This window comes from Aquarana catesbeiana, linkage group LG09 (assembly GCF_042186555.1).
Source record: "Aquarana catesbeiana isolate 2022-GZ linkage group LG09, ASM4218655v1, whole genome shotgun sequence".
NCBI lineage: Eukaryota > Metazoa > Chordata > Amphibia > Anura > Ranidae > Aquarana > Aquarana catesbeiana.
This window is the reverse complement of record NC_133332.1, coordinates 15,978,578-15,999,352: the sequence shown is the minus strand read 5'-3', so window position 1 is coordinate 15,999,352 and position 20,775 is coordinate 15,978,578. Positions and strand designations below refer to the sequence as shown.

The 20,775-nt window shown below is 44.3% G+C and overlaps 1 long non-coding RNA gene and 1 other non-coding gene across 5 annotated transcripts in view; one reads left to right on the top strand and one right to left on the bottom strand.

The window, feature by feature from the left end:
- LOC141107420 (uncharacterized) overlaps window positions 1–20,775 on the bottom strand; it is an 83,304-nt gene that overhangs the window by 53,541 nt on the left and 8,988 nt on the right. The window contains exons 1-3 of one of the 4 annotated variants that reach the window (XR_012235903.1): window positions 20,403–20,601; window positions 16,689–16,788; window positions 1,596–2,454 (exon numbers count right to left, since the gene is read on the bottom strand). This is a non-coding gene — a long non-coding RNA (uncharacterized lncRNA). Of the gene's footprint in view, window positions 1–1,595; window positions 2,455–16,688; window positions 16,789–20,163; window positions 20,368–20,402; window positions 20,604–20,775 lie in introns of those variants that run through there. The other 3 variants (XR_012235901.1, XR_012235900.1, XR_012235902.1) reach the window with 3 other exon arrangements.
- TRNAR-CCU (transfer RNA arginine (anticodon CCU)) lies at window positions 10,099–10,171 on the top strand. The gene has a single exon. It is a non-coding gene; the product is annotated as a tRNA-Arg (tRNA).

Genomic DNA, 20,775 nt, shown 5'->3' with positions numbered 1-20,775 from the left:
AGAAGGGGTGTGCATGGGGCAGTTAAGCGGCTATTTAAGAAAAATAATAAAGTTGGACCTCTGAATAACATCCAAGAGGAAGCAACACAGGGGAGAGCGGGACCCTCAGCAGATGGCGGCCGACGCATCTCATTCCCAGAAACTACTGCCCCTAGAAGGGGTGTGTGTAGGGCAATTAGACATGGACCTGTTCCTCAATCAAAAAATGCAAATTACACTACTGGTAAGTATTATAATTGAGAACTAGAAAAGGTACAATTTCTGGGGAAATTGTGAAAGTGTTCTTGCCTCTACAACTGGAGTGGGCGGAGTAACTGGGTGGGGTGGAGTGGCTTGAGTAACTGTGAAAAGTGTTAAAAAGCTTAATATTTTAAAAAGTATAAATAGTAGTAAAAAAGTTCCATCATTCGCTGAAAGAGCTGAACATTTTTTTCAAAAGTAATTTTTTTTTTCAAAAATGAATTTTTTTTAATCAAAAATGATTTTTTTTTCTTCAAAAATGATTTTTTTTTTCAAAAGTAATTTTTTTTTTCAAAAGTAATTTTTTTTTTCAAAGGTAATTTTTTTTTTCAAAAATGAATTTTTTTATTTCAAAAATAATTTTTTTTTCGAAATTATTATTTTTTTTAAAGTAATTTTTTTTTTCAAAAATAATTTTTTTTTTTCAAAAATATTTTTTTTTTCAAATATATTTTTTTTTCAAAAATAATTTTTTTTTTCAAAAATATTTTTTTTTTTTTTCAAAAATGATTTTTTTTTTTTTCAAAAATTATTTTTTTACTTTTTTCAAAAATATTTTTTTTTTTTCAAAAATATTTTTTTTTTTTCAAAAATATTTTTTTTTTTTACATGGGGCGGTCATAATGTTTTGGCTGATCATGGGGTGGTCATAATGTTTTGGCTGATCATCGGGTTGTCGGCTTTTGTCACTTCCCACTCTAGTTTTGAACATTTCGCCATTCATACCTATGGGACCAATTTCGCCGCAAAAACGTCATTTCGTGGACCATTCGGCAAAACATTCCACAAAGTAATAACACACCAATCGGGAACAATCCGCACGTTTCGGTATATTATTTGTCTCTGTAGTGTGAAAACTGTGGGAGGAGTCTACAAGCATTATCAAGTCTAGCAGATGAAGTCACATGCATTTGGAGTGTCTCAGCATCTTGTGTTTACAACCACTGTTTCCTAGCAACGCTCATGCCCTGTTTATGCTTCCCAAATACTGCTTCATCAAAACTGCCCCATCAGAATTACCCCATCAAAACTGCCCCATCATATTCCTCTATTATAAATCAGTACATGGTGTGTCTGTCCCCTCCCCCGGGCTCTGTAATCAGCTGAGATGCTCCAGCCACCTTCCCCCCTGTGTATAACAGAAGCTTTGGTAACCATGGCAACAAAACAAACACTAACAGTACACTCTGATTAATGGCTAAAATTTCCTGAAATGACCTCTAAACAAATGGCCGTATTTTAAAAACTATACATCCTACAGCGAAGATCTTTATATTGTGAGAATCACAAGACCCAGACCTAGATTTTGATGTATAGTATGTCTCTGAAATATTAAAAATGAAGGCACGGTCGCAGTTTAGAAATTGCCCTTCAAATTTGGAGGGGGCTAGAGTGTAGTTTCAATGAATGTCAATGGACGGCGTGAGTTGCAAACAAATGGTCATATTGTGAAAACTGTCAGGACTATGGCTTAGCCGTGGACATGTTTAGTGGCAGCAGGGATAGCTGAACGTTTTGATATAAGATTTGTGTAGGTGGGCTTGAAAATGAGGGAGTGGCGGCAGTTTAGAAATCATGTTCTGATTTTCCAGCTTTTGTCATCTCCCACTCTAGTTTCCCCATTCATTCCTATGGGACCAATTTCGCCGCAAAAACGACAATATTTCGTGAACCATTCGGCGAAACGTTCCACAAAGTAATAGCACACCATTTGGGAACAATCCGCACGTTTCGGTATATTACTTGTCTATGTAGTGTAAAAACTGTGGGAGGAGTTAGGGTGGTAAATTTGGCTATAATAATAAGAATAATATATATGTGAGATAACAGTAAGTGGTCTTGCTATGCAAGAACACTTAAAAATAATGCAAGCACTATACAGTAATATAATGTATGTCACCTACATATTTACTACATACACTGGGGTCACTGCTATATACACCTAAAAGGGTAACTATATAGAGTAGGGAATTGGTAGAACCCCTGGCAGGTCCCTATTAGGGAGAATCATTCTCTCCCTTAGTCCTGATCACCAATGTCACCAGGATGGAAAGTGATGGAAGATCTACCAGGACAGGAATAGAGGGGAAATCTTCTGATGGGGACATGGCTTCCGGTGACAACGGTCTAGGAGAGGACTGAGATATTTCTTCCCAAGTCTTGCTGTGTATACAGAACCGATAATGAAGGGAAATCTCTCCATTAGGAGCCTTCCTGTAGCAGATAAAGAGAGACGAGTGACACAAGATCATTTCAAGAACACCAACGGCATTCACTTACATATATAAAAGGAAACACATTTAAAGTAATTGTACACCCTCCATATACCCAGTGAAGTGACTGGCCTTGGGTGATAGAGATTAAACAAATCCGTCTACATAAGTTGTACCTATTTATCTACAGCCATCTGTCCTCTACAGACTTGTAAACCTCAGAATTTACACAAAATCTATCGACATTTCTCAGAAGCACAAAGCAGGGGGTGGGGTCCTGAATTCACATAATGAAAGGCTCAGGAAGAAGAACACTGAGTCCAGATTGGAGATAAGGGACCCAGGACCCCCCCCCCCCCCTTCCACACACTACAAGGAGAACAAGCACAGCTATTGTTGTCAATCACAGGCTGTGTGCTGGAGCTCTCCCCTCTAGCTATCATATTTCTCTTGGTATCAGGAAAAGCTGTCAGAATTGAGTCCTGTAGATGAAAGAGGAACCAGACAGCAGAGAGAAATCACACGCACTGCTTTGGATAGAAACAAGTACACAGTATAGAAGGATGTACTTTGTTCATATTTCATGTCTGAGGTTTACAACCATTTTATATGTCCATAGATTCTGTATAACATCAATAAATGATATGTAAATAGCAGGAATAGAAATAATTGTTTAATCATTTTTTTTTCTCCCCAGAAGCAAAAAATGACCCAACCACCGATGAAATAGACCTGACTCTAGTGGTTTTATCCTTCAGAGAGAGTGAGGAAACCCCAGTGACTTCAATCACCACACAGACTGGGCCAACTCCACAGGATGAAACCAAAAAGGACAAGGAAACGGAAGTGATCCCATCCACAGAGGATGAGGACACAGAAGAGATCCTAACCACCGAGGATGAGGACTCAGAAGTGATCCCATCCACCGAGGATGAGGACTCAGAAGAGATCCTAACCACCGAGGATGAGGACTCAGAAGAGATCCTAACCACCGAGGATGAGGACACAGAAGTGATCCTAACCACTGAGGATGAGGACACAGAAGTGATCCTAACCACCGAGGATGAGGACACAGAAGAGATCCTAACCACCGAGGATGGGGAAAGAGAAGTGATCCCATCCAGCAACAACAGGATAATACATGTCCTGCCGATCACCAAGGATCAGCAATTACATGTCCTGCCAATCACCAAGGATCAGCAATTACAGGCCATGCCGATCACCGAGGATCAGCAATTACAGGCCATGCCGATCACCAAGGATCAGCAATTACAGGCCATGCCGATCACCGAGGATCAGCAATTACAGGCCATGCCGATCACCAAGGATCAGCAATTACAGGCCATGCCGATCACCAAGGATCAGCAATTACAGGCCATGCCGATCACCGAGGATCAGCAATTACAGGCCATGCCGATCACCGAGGATCAGCAATTACAGGCCATGCCGATCACCAAGGACCAACAAATACAGGTGACTCTATTCACCAAAGAGAGATGGATATATAGGTCTTCATCAGATGAAGCCTCTTTCAACAGGGACATTGAGAGTAAGAAATCTTTAGGTACTCCAATGCCCAGCAACACAGTCAATGGGACAATTTCATCGGTCCCATCCGGCGCAGAGGAGGAGACATTGTCACCGGTCCCATCCGGCGCAGAGGAGGAGACATTTTCACCGGTCCCATCCGACGCAGAGGATAGGACATGTAGGGTTGCGTTGGAAGATTTTACCATCCATAAAAAACTTGGACAAGGGGCCTTTGGGAAGGTGATGTTGGCCTCCCATTCCTCCAATCAACAGAAGGTGGCAATGAAGATGATTGAACTGGGAAAATGTAATCCCGTCCATGAAAATGAAGAGTATAACATACTGAAAGAGTGCGATGACCAGCCATATATCACTCGTCTGTATTTAACATTCCAAACAGAGGTAAGTCTTTTTATCTCCCAGGTTTTTTTTATCCTATTCCTGTACTTTACCCCCAGCCTTCCTATATTCCTCCACAAAGTGAAATCTTACTTGTCTCTAATGTAACCTTTATCTCTTATTTTCAAACAGACTCATCTAGTCTTTGCCATGGAATTCCTGAGTGGCGGGACTCTACGGGAACTGATGGAGGCTTCAGCTCCATTTCCAGACAACATGATAAGGTAAGTCCAATGACCGGGTTGTGATGGCGTTGGGGGTGGCTGACCAATGAGAACAGGCAGTGACACAACCAGGCCACTCCCACTGAGCCCCGTCCATCTAAACCCCTATGTACTATAGGGGGAAGTCTCTTCATTTTTACCTTTTATTGGTCTGTGATGATTCTAAATGCTAATTCATATTTTTCTTTCTCCTTCAGATGTCTCACTGCCGAGATTATTTGCGGCATGCAATACCTCCATGATCGTGCGGTTGTCCATAGGTAAATATTAAATTAGCTGACTAACAATCCCCCTTGGCTTGTGGTTTTATTGAATCAGGAAGACTTCCCAGTTGCGCGGTGTCCTTCCATCGGCTGTAGAAGTCTCCCTGCTCATGCCATATTCTGCTTAATGGAGGATTTATAAAAAATCCAGCAAGAGGAGTGAGACCTCCTCATGATGTATATAGCAGGTGGGCGGAGCTGGGAATTCTGGGACAGAGGTCTTCCTGTAGGCAGATATAAGAGAAGCCAATGTCCACCCTTTCTTTATTATAATGTGGGATATGCAGGGCTAACGGTTCACTTCTTTTCTTCACAGAGATCTCAAACCCGAGAACATTCTATTGGACAGCGACGGTCACATCAGGATCGGTGATTTTGGTATCGCAGTGGCCGGAGTCATTGAGAACGTTAAGGTCGTAGGATATGCGGGTACACCCGGTTACATGGCCCCAGAGGTAAGATTCTTGATTTTAGACTGAATTGTAATATTTACTACGGAATATAGAGAAGAGATTAAGGGGCTCCGCTTTCATTAAGGCCACATTCACACATGGACATTTTGAATCTTGACTTCCAAATACCCAGGTGTGAATGACAAATCGCACAATGTACATTTCAGACGCCATTTTTTTCAATCCCACCTAAAAAATGCGGTGAGGTTCTGCCGCGATTGTCACGTGATCAACTGCGCTGCAATTGTGGTAAACGCATTGCGTGAAGCATGCTGCCTAAAAGAAGTTCCTGAACTTTTTTTTTGGGCGACAACCTTCACGCGATGTGCAGCTCAAAATGCCAATGTATGAATGCAGACTAAATGGATAGGGTTAGACCCTCTCTCAGGTTTTTATTGGTGTCCTCATTAGGGAAGTCACACTCTTTATGTGTACTGGTGACCATTGTTAGCGAGAAAGAAAATACAGCAGGATGCAAAATGTTACAGCTGTCCCCAGAACAGGAATAGAGGAAAGTCTTCCAATGGTGACACCTGTTTGGGGATAAGATCCTAAGAGTAGAGTTTCTCTCACTTTGGGAGAATTCCTTTGACTTCCTCTTGAATCCCGGGGACAGGAAGTGAAGGGAAATTCCCCCAATGGCACACAGACAGCAAAAAATAAACTGGCAGGGGTCTCAACCCTTCCGTACTCTATTCAAAATGTAGAAAACAAAAGTTTTGACTATATATAAATGTTAAGCCCCACCTCCAACATTCACAAGCTCCGCCTTAGTTTGATGTATTTTGAGCACAATTTTAGGACTCCTGGGAGGCTTCATACATCACATATGTCAGCATGGAGTCCCGTCTATCCTTTGCCTGGCCTAGGAATGTTCTCATCCTTTTTTCTCTCCTTGTGTTTCTACAGATCATAAAAGGGGAACCATACGACGCCACAGCGGACTATTACTCCTTAGGAGAGATGGTGAATGAGATGTCTATTAGCGCGCATCAGATCAAGAAACTCCAGGAGACCGCGCCAGGACGTCCCGAGAACCGAGTTCGTCCAAATGACAGGAATGTTCACCTCGAGGATCTCATAACTATGGTGAGTATACACAGCTTTACCTTCTCTTTACAGACAAAACCCTTTCCAGGTTATACAGACCTTGTTAGGAGTTCAGAACACACAACTCTACATTCTTCCCACCACACATTCATGTGGGTCATAGCAATACTTTTATCACACTGACTGCTTAGTGAAAGGATCTGCCTTCACTTATATTCACCCTGAGCATGTACTATACCAGGTACCATGCTACAACCCCATCCAATCATAACATAGTGGCGGGTTTACAAGCAAAATCAAGGAAGCTGAAATATGTCACTGTCAGAATCAAAGATTACAATGGGGAGTTCTATTGGTCACACATTGTTGTTGTTCTCACTGTGTTTCTTATCATATTTCTTTCTTTTTTACAGCTCTTATGGGAAGACCAGGAAACACGGGCATACATGGTACGTGACATCAGACGCCACCCATTTTTCAAAACAACTGACTGGGACGAGGTGGAGAAAGGAACGTCACCCGCAGCATTTACACCACAGCCGGTAAGTATATGAATAATGGAGGGTCCATATATATTGGGGGAGGGGAGATTATTCAGCAGCATCTAAGATGTGTTTTTTGTACAGAATTCTCACATTTGTGATTTTGCAATCACCGCACAATCACATGGTCTGGGGACTTGTCTGAAGGAATTCTGTTTATTATTGGTGATAATTATTATGTATGTGTCAGGCACACAGCTTAATCCCACCAGAAACACACTTCCTGTCCTGGGGCGACAGCACAGAGTCACTGTATCTATATATACACACGTCAAGGATGTGTTAATGCAGTGCAGTGCTTCTTCTGATCACTAGAGGGAGCTAGGGTTGAAGGATCCCTCTTGGGGTATTTGCTGCACGTCGGAGGGGTTGGGCTCACCAAGCTTTGTCACCATTTACTGTATCAATCTGGAACACTAACGAATGTTATTTTCTCCTTCCAGATTCTCGAACAAACAGAAGATTTAAATATGAATATGGAGGAATTTTTGGCCAATGAAGAACGAGAGATTGAGAATAAACGCAAAGACGTTTCCTGCATCGAAAAAGAAGTCCCTGAAAAATGGAGGAGCCTGGATTTTTTTCTCTGCACCGTAGACTCAGACAGCTCCACCGAAAGCTCCAACGAAGACAGCGAATTTTGAAGAAGTCAGACTTGTAAGATCCACACACCCAGACAATACAGGGAGGAGTCTAAATGGCATGGCTTGAACCACTTAAAGTGGAACTATACTCCCCTCCCCTCACACCCCCACCGCCCTCAAAATCTTCACCTCTCCGTCTTCTAGGTTCCAGATCTTCAGCCATCTTGATTGACTGACCATGAGTTTAGACTGAGCGCACCCTCTACGCCTGCAGCCGTCCGACAACATAGCTAGACAGGTACTCTCCTGAGACAAGCAGCACCAAGAGGAAAGCAGAAGGAATGGGGGGGCATTCCCTCTGCATTCCTCTTGTCACCATTTATCTCAGGAAAGTGCCTAGAGCTGAGAAAAGTGGACATCTCCTTCCTAGGTATGTTGTTTGGGGGAAGTGTGGGGGCACCAAGCCTGACTACATAGCTAGGAAGGAGACAGGAACTCTCCGGAGACAAGCGGTGGCAAGAGGAATGTCTCAGGAAAGTTCTGAGGCTGCGCTCAGTCTGACCTCATGACTAGTCAATCAAGTTGGCTGAAGATCTGGAACCTAGAAGACGGTGAAGATTTTGAGGGTGGCGGGGGTGTGAGGGGAGGCAAGTATAGGTCCACTTTAAGTGGTTCAAGGCATGCCATTTAAACTCCTCCCCCATAGCCTGCTCCTCCTCCACATTTCCTGCCCATTGTATGTGCAGCAGTGACTCTGGCAGTGATTGGGGTAGGTTGCTCCCTGGAGGGGTGGAGTTTGAGATCAGACCTCTTTCTAAATGGCCTTCTGGATTGTGGGGCCTTCAGTTGGGGTCCCGTCTCTACATTCTGAGCAATGTACAGGGGAATGGACATTCTAGACTGATGATTCAGGGATTATCCGATCGCCTTATGGGGTCAGGAAGGAATTTTACCCCTTTGGAGATAATATGACCAAAGGGGGTTTTCGCCTTCCTCTGAATCATCATAAGGTTTAGGGTTAGCTAGATAGATATAGGGGGGGGGGGGGGGCGGTGAGTGAGAGATGGAAAGATATTAGATAAAAAATAAAATATATATAGATATTAGATATATAGCCAGATAAAGTATAGATAGATATGGGGGGGGGTGAGTGATAGACAGACAGATAGTAGATAGAGAGCAAAGCTCCAGTGGCCTAATGGTTAAGGCACTGGCCTCGGCCAGGGATTGTGGGTTCGAGTCCCACCTGGGGCGATATCTTTCTTATCTCTTATACCAGGATGAAGGGAGGATAAAAAATAAAACCATCAAGTAGGAGGAGATCCACCTCTGTGCTTTGTGTTTCAGTCCCAGAAGTTCATTTTCCTGACGCATTAACAATATATGTGTGCAATCACTATCTGACGCTGGGGCAGACTCCATGGATCACTTGGTCTTTTTCTGCCCTCACCTTGCTATGTTTCTTCCCCAGTGAACTCCACAAGAAAGGCCCCTCCTCCTCCCTACCTTAAAATGACATTTTTAATGCAGAAGAGACCTACTTTCTACTCTGTAGTCAAGTTTCTTACCTGCCTGACCATAACCCCCAACATTGGTATTAGTGGGGACAGTAATTGCCCCAGCATGAGTGATCAATTGCAGCAATAATAACCCCCAACATTGTTGTCAGTGGCTGCAATCAGAGGAAGTTTGACTTACCTGTAATTTCCATATCTTAGAGCATTGTTTCTAAACCTTTTGCATGTCCTCTGCATTCCTCTTGTCACCATTTGTCTCAGGAAAGTGCCTAGAGCTGAGAAAAGTGGACATCCCCTTCCTAGGTATGTAGTTGGGGGAAGTGGGGGGGCACCAAGCCTGACTACATAGCTAGGAAGGAGACAGCGGCAAGAGGAATGCAGAAGAAGAAGGGGCATGTCTCCTGCATTCCTCTTATCACCGTTTGTCTCGGGTAAGTACTGAAGATGCGCTTAGTCTGGCTTCATGACTAGTCAATCAAGATTGCTGAAGATCTGGAACCTAGAAGACGGTGAAGTGAAGATTTCGAGGGTGGCAGGGGAGGCGAGTAAAGTTCCACTTTAAGTGGTTCAAGGCATGCCATTTAGACTCTTCCCCCATAGCCCGCTCCTCCTCCACATTTCCTGCCAATTGTATGAGCAGCAGTGACTTTGGGAGTGATTGGGATAGGTTGCTCCCTGGAGGGGTGGAGTTTGAGATCAGACCTCTTTCTAAATGACCTTCTGGATTGTGGGCCCTTGATGTTGGGGTCCCGTCTCTACATTCTGAGCAATGTACAGGGAGATGAACTGGACACTCTAGACTGATGATTCAGGGATTATCCGATCGCCTTATGGGGTCAGGAAGGAATTTTTCCCCCTTTGGAGATAATATGACCGGGGGGGGGGGGGGGGGTTGCCTTCCTCTGAATTATCAGAAGGTTTAGGGTTCAGAAGAGAACACTGACCGACTTCCATCAAAGCCCCAAAATAATTTAATTCTATGGATTTATCTCCGATAAAAATTGGTTGGATACTAATTGTACATTTCATAAAATAATAAACCCCGCCCCCCAAAACAAACAAAAAAAAGCAAAACACAAGCAAAGCCCCAGTGGCCTAACGGATAAGGCACTGGCATCCTAAGTCAGGGATTGTGGGTTCGAGTCCCACCTGGGGTGCTTGTTTCTTTTCTGAACAAAGGATACAGACAGAGAACTGACACGCCGCCTGAGAACTTCATTAAATAATTAGAAACCATAAAGACAATTAACACCTTGGTCAGAAGTGTACAGTATATTGTGTATATTATGTAGCGTGCAGAGGTCAGGAGTGTATAATGTATAGAGTACAGAGGTCAGGAGTATATAATGTATAGAGTGCAGTGGTCAGGAGTATATAATGTATAGAGTACAGAGGTCAGGAGTATATAATGTATAGAGTGCAGAGGTAAGGAATATATAATGTATAGAGTGCAGAGGTCAGCAGTATATAATGTATAGAGTGCAGAGGTCAGGAATATATAATGTATAGAGTGCAGAGGTCAGGAATATATAATGTATAGAGTGCAGAGGTCAGGAATATATAATGTATAGAGTGCAGAGGTCAGGAGTATATAATGCACAGAGTACAGTGGTAAGGAGCACAGGATATGCAGAGTGCAGAGGTAAGGAGTATATAATGTATAGAGTGCAGAGGTCAGCAGTATACAATGTATAGAGTGCAGAGGTCAGCAGTATATAATGTATAGAGTGCAGAGGTCAGCAGTATATAATGTATAGAGTGCAGAGGTCAGCAGTATATAATGTATAGAGTGCAGAGGTAAGGAGTATATAATGTGCAGAGTGCAGGGATCAGGAGTACAGTTGTGCTCAAAAGTTTGCCCTCCCCTGGCAGAAAATCTTGAAATTTTGGCATTGATATTGAATTTTTATCCATTATTTTATTATATTTTATTTATGGATATTGATCGTATAAAGCCATTTATTATCACATCCTTATTTGGCTCCTTTTTAACCACTTCAATACCGGGGCACCTTCACCTCATTCCTGCTCAGGAACATTTTCAGCTTTCAGTGCTGTCGCACTTTGAATGACAATTGCGCGGTCATGCAACATGTAATGATATTAAATTTTTCACAGAAATAGAGCTTTCTTTTGGTGGTATTTAATCATCGCTGTTTTTTTTTTTTTTTTTTTTTTTTTACTTTTTGCTAAATAAATAATAAAAAACCAAAAATGTGTTTTTCTCCGTTTCTCTTATAACATTTTGCAAATAAATAACCTTTCCTCATCAATTTAGGATAAAATGTATTCTACATTTCTTTGGTGAAAATAACACAAATCAGTGTATATTATTTAGTCTGTTGGAAAGTTATAGAGTCCACAAACTATGGTATATATAATGTATATCTGAAAATCGATCATTCCTGAGGCCCGAAAACGTCAGGACAGTACAAATTTCCCCCAAATAACCCCTTTTTGGAAAGTAGACAGTCCAAGGTATTTAGTAGGATGCATTGCAAGTTTATTGAAGCTGTAATTTTTTTTTATTACAATTATTTGGAAAATAATGATGAATGAATGATTTTTTTTCACAATTTTTATTTTACATACTGTGACCAGTGCAGTACAGCCTCATCATATAACTGGTGTGGCGGTGATCGGGGACACTGACTGGTGACAGTATGGAAATAAAAAAAGTAATATATAATGTTTTTTCTTTTGATTATGATTTTTTAACACACTGTGACCAGAGCAATACAGTGTTACCATAGTAACATAGTATACCATAGTAACACTGTACTACTCTGGGGAAGTGATCAGGATTATTTTTTTTTGCGCATAAAAATTGCTTCTACCAATGAATTTCATTGGTATAAACAACCATTTTTACGGAATAACCAATTAATTCAGTGAGTATTGTGAGTAGCTGTGATTGACCACAGGTAATCACGTTGCACAGATGTGCTGTGATCAACCCTGTCTGTACCATGTGATCACTGTCACCAATCACAGCAAGCAACACAATTGTACAAAATGGATGGCATGAAAGGAAGCCATCCATTGTTTACTGTCATATTATCTGCTGTGATTGGTCACAGCGATCACATGGTACTGGCAGCGGGCCGGTGCATTGATCTGTCATTGGCAATGTCTGGTATACACCACCGCTGACAGATCGCACCTGCAGGCATGCTCGCTCCCAAGCCGGCTCTATGTGTCCGCTCCCTTCTCACTGCCGTGATTGACAACAATGGCTTCCTCTGCTGTCTCTGAGCCAATGACGCAGAAGAGAGCCAGGAGAGCCACTGCTCTTGTGCACATCACTGATCAAGATGGGGTTCAGGTAAGCATTGTCTCCATCAGGGTCCCCCTCTTACATAAATGTACCCATCAGGGTCCCCCTCTTACATCAATGTACCCATCAGGGTCCCCTCTTACATCAATGTACCCATCAGGGTCCCCTCTTACATCAATGTACCCATCAGGGTCCCCCTCTTACATCAATGTACCCATCAGGGTCCCCCTCTTACATCAATGTACCCATCAGGGTCCCCCTCTTACATCAATGTACCCATCAGGGTCCCCCTCTTACATCAATGTACCCATCAGGGTCCCCCTCTTACATCAATGTACCCATCAGGGTCCCCCTCTTACATCAATGTACCCATCAGGGTCCCCCTCTTACATCAATGTACCCATCAGGGTCCCCCTCTTACATCAATGTACCCATCAGGGTCCCCCTCTTACATCAATTTACCAATCAGAGTGCCTCCTTACATCAACTGGTCCTATCAGAGGGCCTCATAGATCAGTGGATGCACTCTTAAAGCCCTGGGGGGCACAGCCCACGACAGCACCCCCCTAGACCCAGTCCTGAATCTCATGTTTATGTAGTTTCCACCCATTCATGCCCGGGGTACTTTAATAAAGGAGTTGTAAAGGCAGAAGGTTTTTTTATCCTAATGCATTCTATGCATTAAGATAAAAAACCTTCTGCGTGTAGCAGCCTCCCCAGCACCTCCCGATTACCTACCTGAGCTCCTTCTCTCCCCAGAGATCTCCACGATCCCCTCAGCCATCCAGTACATTCCTCCTGATTGACTGAGACAGAGCAGCGGCGCCATTTGCTCCCGCAGCTGTCAAACTCAGTCAGCCAATTAGGGGAGAGAGGGAGCGGGGCTCCGTGTCTGAATGGATACACAGAGCTCTGACTTGGCTTGGGTGACAACCTGTAGCAAGCTGCTGGCTGAGGGGCACTCAAAGGTGGGAGGGGCCAGGAGCAGCAAAGAGGGACCCGAGAAGAGGAGGATCGAGGAGGATCGGGGCTGCTCTGTGCAAAACCAACTGCACAGAGGAGGCAAGTATAATATGTTTATTATTTTTAAAAAATAGAAAAACGAGGCTTTACAATCACTTTAACCTTTTCCTACCTTGTTTTGTTTCCCCGTCTTTTTTCTCTCTGCTTATGTTTAAAATTAAATTTTTGTTGGGTGGGGCTCCGGGGGGGGGGGGGTCCCAGTAGGAGGCCCAAGGTAAATTGGGCATAAGAGAACAGCCTGTTAAACTAAAGGACTTTAAATCTAAAAACTTACTGTTATTATTTGTTACACTGTTATTTGGTAGATCTGTATCATAAATAGAACAAAAAATTACAACCAACTCTATGGATTCAACGACCCCCCTATCCCCAAAGTTATGTCAAAGATTATATTCATAGGACCATGAATGATACTCCACAAAAATCAAATATTAATGATATAACACAGGAGGGGTGCCAAACTCAATTTCATTTTCACGCCACATCAGTAGTATGGTTGCCCTCAAAGGGGCATCTGGGGTGCGATACATATAGAGTTCAGGGCTAACCACTAGAGATCCGCGCTATAGCCGAATGATTGCTACAGCGCGGACCTGCTTTGCTGGGACTACGTCTATTGACGTCATCCCGTGCATGAGCGGCCTGCGCGCCCCCTGCAGGGGGCGTGCGGCGCGCTCTGTGATTAGCGAGTCTATGAGACTCGCCTGATCACAGATCGGAGTAAGGGGTCGATCCACATGATCAGCTGTCAGCCAATGACAGCTGATCATGTGATGTCAACAGAGCTGGTAATCGGCTATTTTTTCTCCTTGCGCTGACAGCGTGAGGAGGAAAAAAAAAGACGATCACTGGCGGCCGTGAGAGGGACATCAGTCCCGATCACGGCGATCATCAGTGCCCACCTGTGTCCCCTGCCAGTGACACCTAGCAATAGGCAGCAGTGCCGCCTACCAGTGCCCATCAGCACCATCCATCAGTGCCCACAGTGCCACCCATCAGTGCCCACAGTGCCACCCATCAGTGCCCGCAATCAGTGTAACAACAACAGTGCTGCACATCAGTGCCACCTATCAGTGCCCATCAGTGTCACCTACCAGTGCCCATAAGTGTCACCTACCAGTGCCCATAAGTGCCCCTCAGTGCTGTCCATCAGTGCCCCCCATCAGTGGTATCTATCAGTGCCCATCAGTGCCACCCATCCGTGCCACCCATCAGTGCCCCCTTATCTGTCCCCATCAGTACCGCCTTATCTGTCCCCATCAGTGCCGCCTTATCTGTGCCTATCAATGAAGGAGAAAAATTACCTGTTTGGAAAATTTTATAACAAACTATGAAACATGATTGTTTTTTTTTCAAAATTTTCCATCTTTTTTTGTTTGTTTAAACAAAAAATAAAAATCCCAGCTGTGATTAAATACCACCAAAAGAAAGCTCTATTTGTGGGAAAAAAATGATACAAATTTCATTTGGGTACAGTGTTGTATGACCGTGCAATTGTCATTCAAAGTGCATCAGCGCTAAAAGCTGAAAATTGGTCTGGGCAGGAGGGGGGGTTTAAGTGCCCAGTAAGCAAGTGGTTAACCATTGCAGCCTCACCCGTGTCCATCATTGCAGCCTCACCCGTGTCCATCATTGCAGCCTCACCCGTGTCCATCATTGCAGCCTCACCCGTGTCCATCATTGCAGCCTCACCCGTGTCCATCATTGCAGCCTCACCCGTGTCCATCATTGCAGCCTCACCCGTGTCCATCATTGCAGCCTCACCCGTGTCCATCATTGCAGCCTCACCCGTGTCCATCATTGCAGCCTCACCCGTGTCCATCATTGCAGCCTCACCCGTGTCCATCATTGCAGCCTCACCCGTGTCCATCATTGCAGCCTCACCCGTGTCCATCATTGCAGCCTCACCTGTGTCCATCATTGCAGCCTCTCCTGTGTCCATCATTGCAGCCTCACCCGTGTCCATCATTGCAGCCTCACCCGTGTCCATCATTGCAGCCTCACCCGTGCAGAGGGGCGGCCGGATCATCATAGCGGAAGAGAGCGTTGAGGAAGAGGAGAGCCGGTGTTCTGACTAGAACTGTCCTCCTATCGCATAGTGTCCGCCCGTACTGTGCAGGCGCAGCGCTTGCGCAGTACGGAGCAGAAGGAGATGCCGAAAGTGTCCGACGTTGATCATCTGACCATCGGCTGTACACGGCGCTTGGGCGATGGCTTTGTAAGAGGGCCCCTCGCGGGCTTGCTTCACTCGCCACGCTTCGGGCACGGCCTCGCTGCGCTCGGCAATTATTTATTCTAACTCTATGTCCACTTGGATAGTAGGGAATGAACCTGGACATAGGGTGAGAATAAAAGCGCAGGCGCCGTGTACAGCTGATGATCAGCTGTTTAACTTCGGAGACTTTCGGCGTCTCATTTGTCCTCCATACTGCGCCTGCGCAGTACAAGGCGGACACTATATGATAGGGGACTGTATTCGACAAGACACCGGCTTGATCACAGAGCGGGGTTTGTCCGATGTAACAGCTTACATTAGAATTGCAGTCCGCGCGCCGTCACACAGAGCCCCGCCCTCCTGACCCCTCACCTCTGACAGACAGAACGCCGGTCCAATTCCAGGGCATGTTCTGTCTGTCACAGGTGAGGGGTCAGGAGGGCGGGGCTCTGTGTGACGGTGCGGAATGCAATTCTAATGTTACATCGGGCAAACCCCGCTCTGTGATCAAGCCGGCTCTCCTCTTCCTCCACACGTCTTCCGCTATGATGATCCGGCCGCCCCCTCTCTTCCTCCACGCTCTCTTCCTCTGGGAGAACAGATCCCATTCATCCCCGCCTGTCGGCGGTGCTCGCACCCCTGCTCCTAGGCAGCCCAGCTCCTCGACAGCCCTCATTTTCCACTCGCAAAATGCAAGTAGAAAATTTGAGGGCTGGGTTTAGTACGGCTTTAGGTTGGGTTCATTACATCGTATGTAATTCACACAGGAATCGCACCGCATTCCTGTGCCAATCACAAATGATTATGTGCAGTGTGATTGGAGCCCATCATTTCATATGGCTAAAATCGCACTGCATCAGTACGAAAAAGGCGCTGGCACCCTTTTTTTTTTTGCAGCATTGGAATCGGGTCGCATGGGAGTTCGTACCCAAGCAATCCGATTTTAGCAAACGCACCGCTTTCTGCGACCTGCTTTTGGGGCGTCGTTAAGTTTTAATTGCCACCCGCAGCAGATGCCATGAACAGAGTGCGATTGCTATGCGGAAAATGCAATGATTCCTCTGCGTTTCCCACATCAGTGTAAACCCAGCATTAGGGTGGACTTTTCCCCCCATACAGCGCCACATACTGATATGATACATTGTTTCCTTTTACTTACAATTACTGGAATTTCGAGTGTTGTCACCCCGGGATCATGGATGTATCCTGGGAACTTCCTGTCACATGTTCCAGAAGTAAAAATGGCCGCTGTGATATGACTGAAGAGGAAAAGAAAAACAAACAATTACTAATCACTTCTACACAGGCCTTTTGTTATCTTACACTATATTACCAAAAGTATTGTGACGCCTGCCTTTACACACACATGAACTTTAATGACATCCCAGTCTTAGTCCGTAGGGTTCAATATTGAGTTGGCCCACCCTTTGTAGTTGCACAGAGTCCTGACGTCAACCCGATATACCACATTTGGGATGAATTAGAGCGGAGACTGCGAGCCAGGCCTTCTCGTCCAACATCAGTGCCTGACCTCACAAATGCTCTTCTGGAAGAATGGTCAAACATTCCCATAGATACACTCCTAAACCTTGTGGACGGCCTTCCCAGAAGAGTTGAAGCTGTTATAGCTGCAAAGGGTGGACCAACTCAATATTGAACCCTACGGACTAAGACTGGGAGGTCATTAAAGTTCATGTATGTGTAAAGGCAGGCGTCCCAATACTTTTGGTAATATAGTGTATTTGTAATGAGGGAGGAGTTCCTCTTTAACCTCCTCCCGACAGGCAGACGTCCTGGACTTTCACTGGTTATATCGGGATGATGGGTGCAGCTACAGGCATTATCCCGCTGTCTTTATTTTTCACCCAGCGACTCTCTGTGTTGTAAAAGCCATCCTAGTAGCTAATTAGCCGATGGATTGCTTTTACGGGAAGCGGGGGGGGGAATGTCCTCTCCTGCCGGAAACTATCCTTTGAAATTGGGGAGCTTGGATTCCGATACGGCAGTGCCATTGGATTACCATAGAGCTGGCATTGGACCAAATGGTCCCCAGCCATCTCTATGCTCCTGGGAGGCCAGAAGGGACGCCGTGATGTCACTTCCGGTTTTGGCAGATGTAAACACTGACATTTATTTTTTTTCTGGAAAGCAGAGATCAATGTATTTTTTTTTTCTTTGATCTGATACTTTCCAGGGTAGAGGAGAGATGTGGGGGTCTTATAGACCCCAGATGTCTCCATAAAGAGGACCAGTCATGCCTTATTTCTATTACAATGGATATTTACATTTCTTGTGAAAGAAAATAAAGTGGTCAAAAAATAAAAAATAAATAAATAAAGGGACAATGGGAAAAAAAAAAAAAAAAAGAAAGAAAGAAAGAAAAAAAGTAAGGTGCCCCCATCCCCCCGTGCTCACGCGCAGAAGTGAACGCATACGTAGGCCGGTGTTCGCACCACATGTGAGGTATCACTGCGAATAATAGTGAGAGCAATAATTCTAGTGATAGACCTCCTCTGTAACTCCAAACTGATAACCTGTAAAAATGTTCTAGGTTGCGCCTATAGAGATTTCTAAGTAGCATCTTTGAAGTCATTCGACGAACATGCGCAATTTTAAAGTGCGACATGTTAGGTATCTATTTATTCGGCATAACATCCTCTTTTATATTTTACCAAAAAACTGGTATATATAGTTTTTTTTTTTTCATTAAATATCGATGCAACATAACATAAAAAAATTGCAACGCCCACCATTTTATTCTCTAGGGCCTCTGCTTTAAAAAAAAAATACACATAATGTTTCTAAGTAATTTTCTAGCAAAACAATGATGATTTGTGTCAGGCAGTTGTGGCCCCGGAGCACCCAGCTGATGCTCAGTGATGTCCAAGCTACATATAAGATCTGAGCCCTGAAGGAGGAAAACGTTTAGCCCCCGAAACGCATTGGCCGTCCATCTTGTCTTGTTATGGGTGAACAATAACGTGAAAAGATTTGGGGCTCTTGGACCTTTGGTCCGGCGCCCCGATTAGACTTCTTATACGTGGATCTTAAACACTGGGTGACCTATTTATGGGGTGCTCGGTTCTTGCTGAGAGCGGTCCTCACCGGAGCCATGGTGTCCTGGATGGATCACCTCCATCAATCATCAGCTACTGATTGGTGGAATCTGGTGAACAGTAATCATAGGACAGGACTGAGGCGGCACTCACACCAAGACGATGGATGGCGATGTGTTATGTTGGCAACGCAGCACTAGAGACGGAAAATCAGACATGAGCAATTTCCAGTGACGCAGAACACGGCGGGTGTGATCCCTCATTGGGCTGCCACTGACAGCGACTGGCACTGCGAGACATAAATGTGTTCCTGCGATGTGTGAGAACCTCCCATAGAAGGGGCACCATGGGAAAGAACAACCGACACACCATGGATCCACCCAGTCAGCTTCACAACTGATAGAGACCCTCATAATAATAGAACCCGATAGAGACCCTCATAATAATAGAACCCGATAGAGACCCTCATAATAATAGAACCCGATAGAGACCCTCATAATAATAGAACCTGATAGAGACCCTCATAATAATAGAACCTGATAGAGACCCTCATAATAATAGAACCCGATAGAGACCCCCATAATAATAGAACCCGATAGAGACCCTCATAATAATAGAACCTGATAGAGACCCCCATAATAATAGAACCTGATAGAGACCCCCATAATAATAGAACATATAGAGACCCCCATAATAATAGAACATATAGAGACCCCCATAATAATAGAACCCGATAGAGACCCCCATAATAATAGAACCTGATAGAGACCCCCATAATAATAGAACCCAATAGAGACCCCCATAATAATAGAACCCGATAGAGACCCCCATAATAATAGAACATATAGAGACCCCCATAATAATAGAACATATAGAGACCCCCATAATAATAGAACCCGATAGAGACCCTCATAATAATAGAACCTGATAGAGACCCCCATAATAATAGAACCCGATAGAGACCCTCATAATAATAGAACCTGATAGAGACCCCCATAATAATAGAACCTAATAGAGACCCCCATAATAATAGAACATATAGAGACCCCCATAATAATAGAACCTGATAGAGACCCCCATAATAATAGAACCCGATAGAGACCCTCATAATAATAGAACCTAATAGAGACCCTCATAATAATAGAACCTGATAGAGACCCTCATAATAATAGAACCTGATAGAGACCCCCATAATAATAGAACCTGATAGAGACCCCCATAATAATAGAACCTGATAGAGACCCCCATAATAATAGAACCTGATAGAGACCCCCATAATAATAGAACCTGATAGAGACCCCCATAATAATAGAACCTGATAGAGACCCTCATAATAATAGAACCTGATAGAGACCCCCATAATAATAGAACCTGATAGAGACCCCCATAATAATAGAACCTGATAGAGACCCCCATAATAATAGAACCTGATAGAGACCCCCATAATAATAGAACCTGATAGAGACCCCCATAATAATAGAACCTGATAGAGACCCTCATAATAATAGAACCTGATAGAGACCCCCATAATAATAGAACCTGATAGAGACCCCCATAATAATAGAACCTGATAGAGACCCTCATAATAATGGACTCTGGTGGAGACCTCGGCCTGTTCTATAGTATTGGTCTTGTTCTGTATGGATGGAGATGTCTTCTCCTCAGGAGGTGTCCCCAGGACAGGAAGTGAGGTGAAATCTCCTCAGAGGGGTACAGAATATAAACACAGGAATGTCCGGGGATGAGGACCACCATGACAAGTCCATACAGATCTCCCCCCTCCCTCCCCCCAGAATCAAAGCCTGAGGGCCCCTCGCCGAGCACAGAGCGGAGGGCGGACTACAACACCCAGCATCCCCGGAACGAGCCGTGCAACTGTACTCCGTCTCCATAGTGACCGAAATAATCCGTAGCGGAAAAAAGTTTGGTCGCGGCCATCTTTGTACACCCCGCACTCGGCCCCAGTAAGCCTATAGTCAAAAGGAGGCAAGCGGACATATTTGTACACCCACCGATGTCTTACATTTCACAATTTTTATTACATATAATCTGATCTTATATAGTGATATACAGGACTTAGAAATCCGTGACATTGTTTTGAAGATATTTTTTATCAGCAGTGCCAAACCTGATCTGACAGAACACCGCTGCTTTTAACAATTAAAATCAAAACAATGTCACAGATATCTA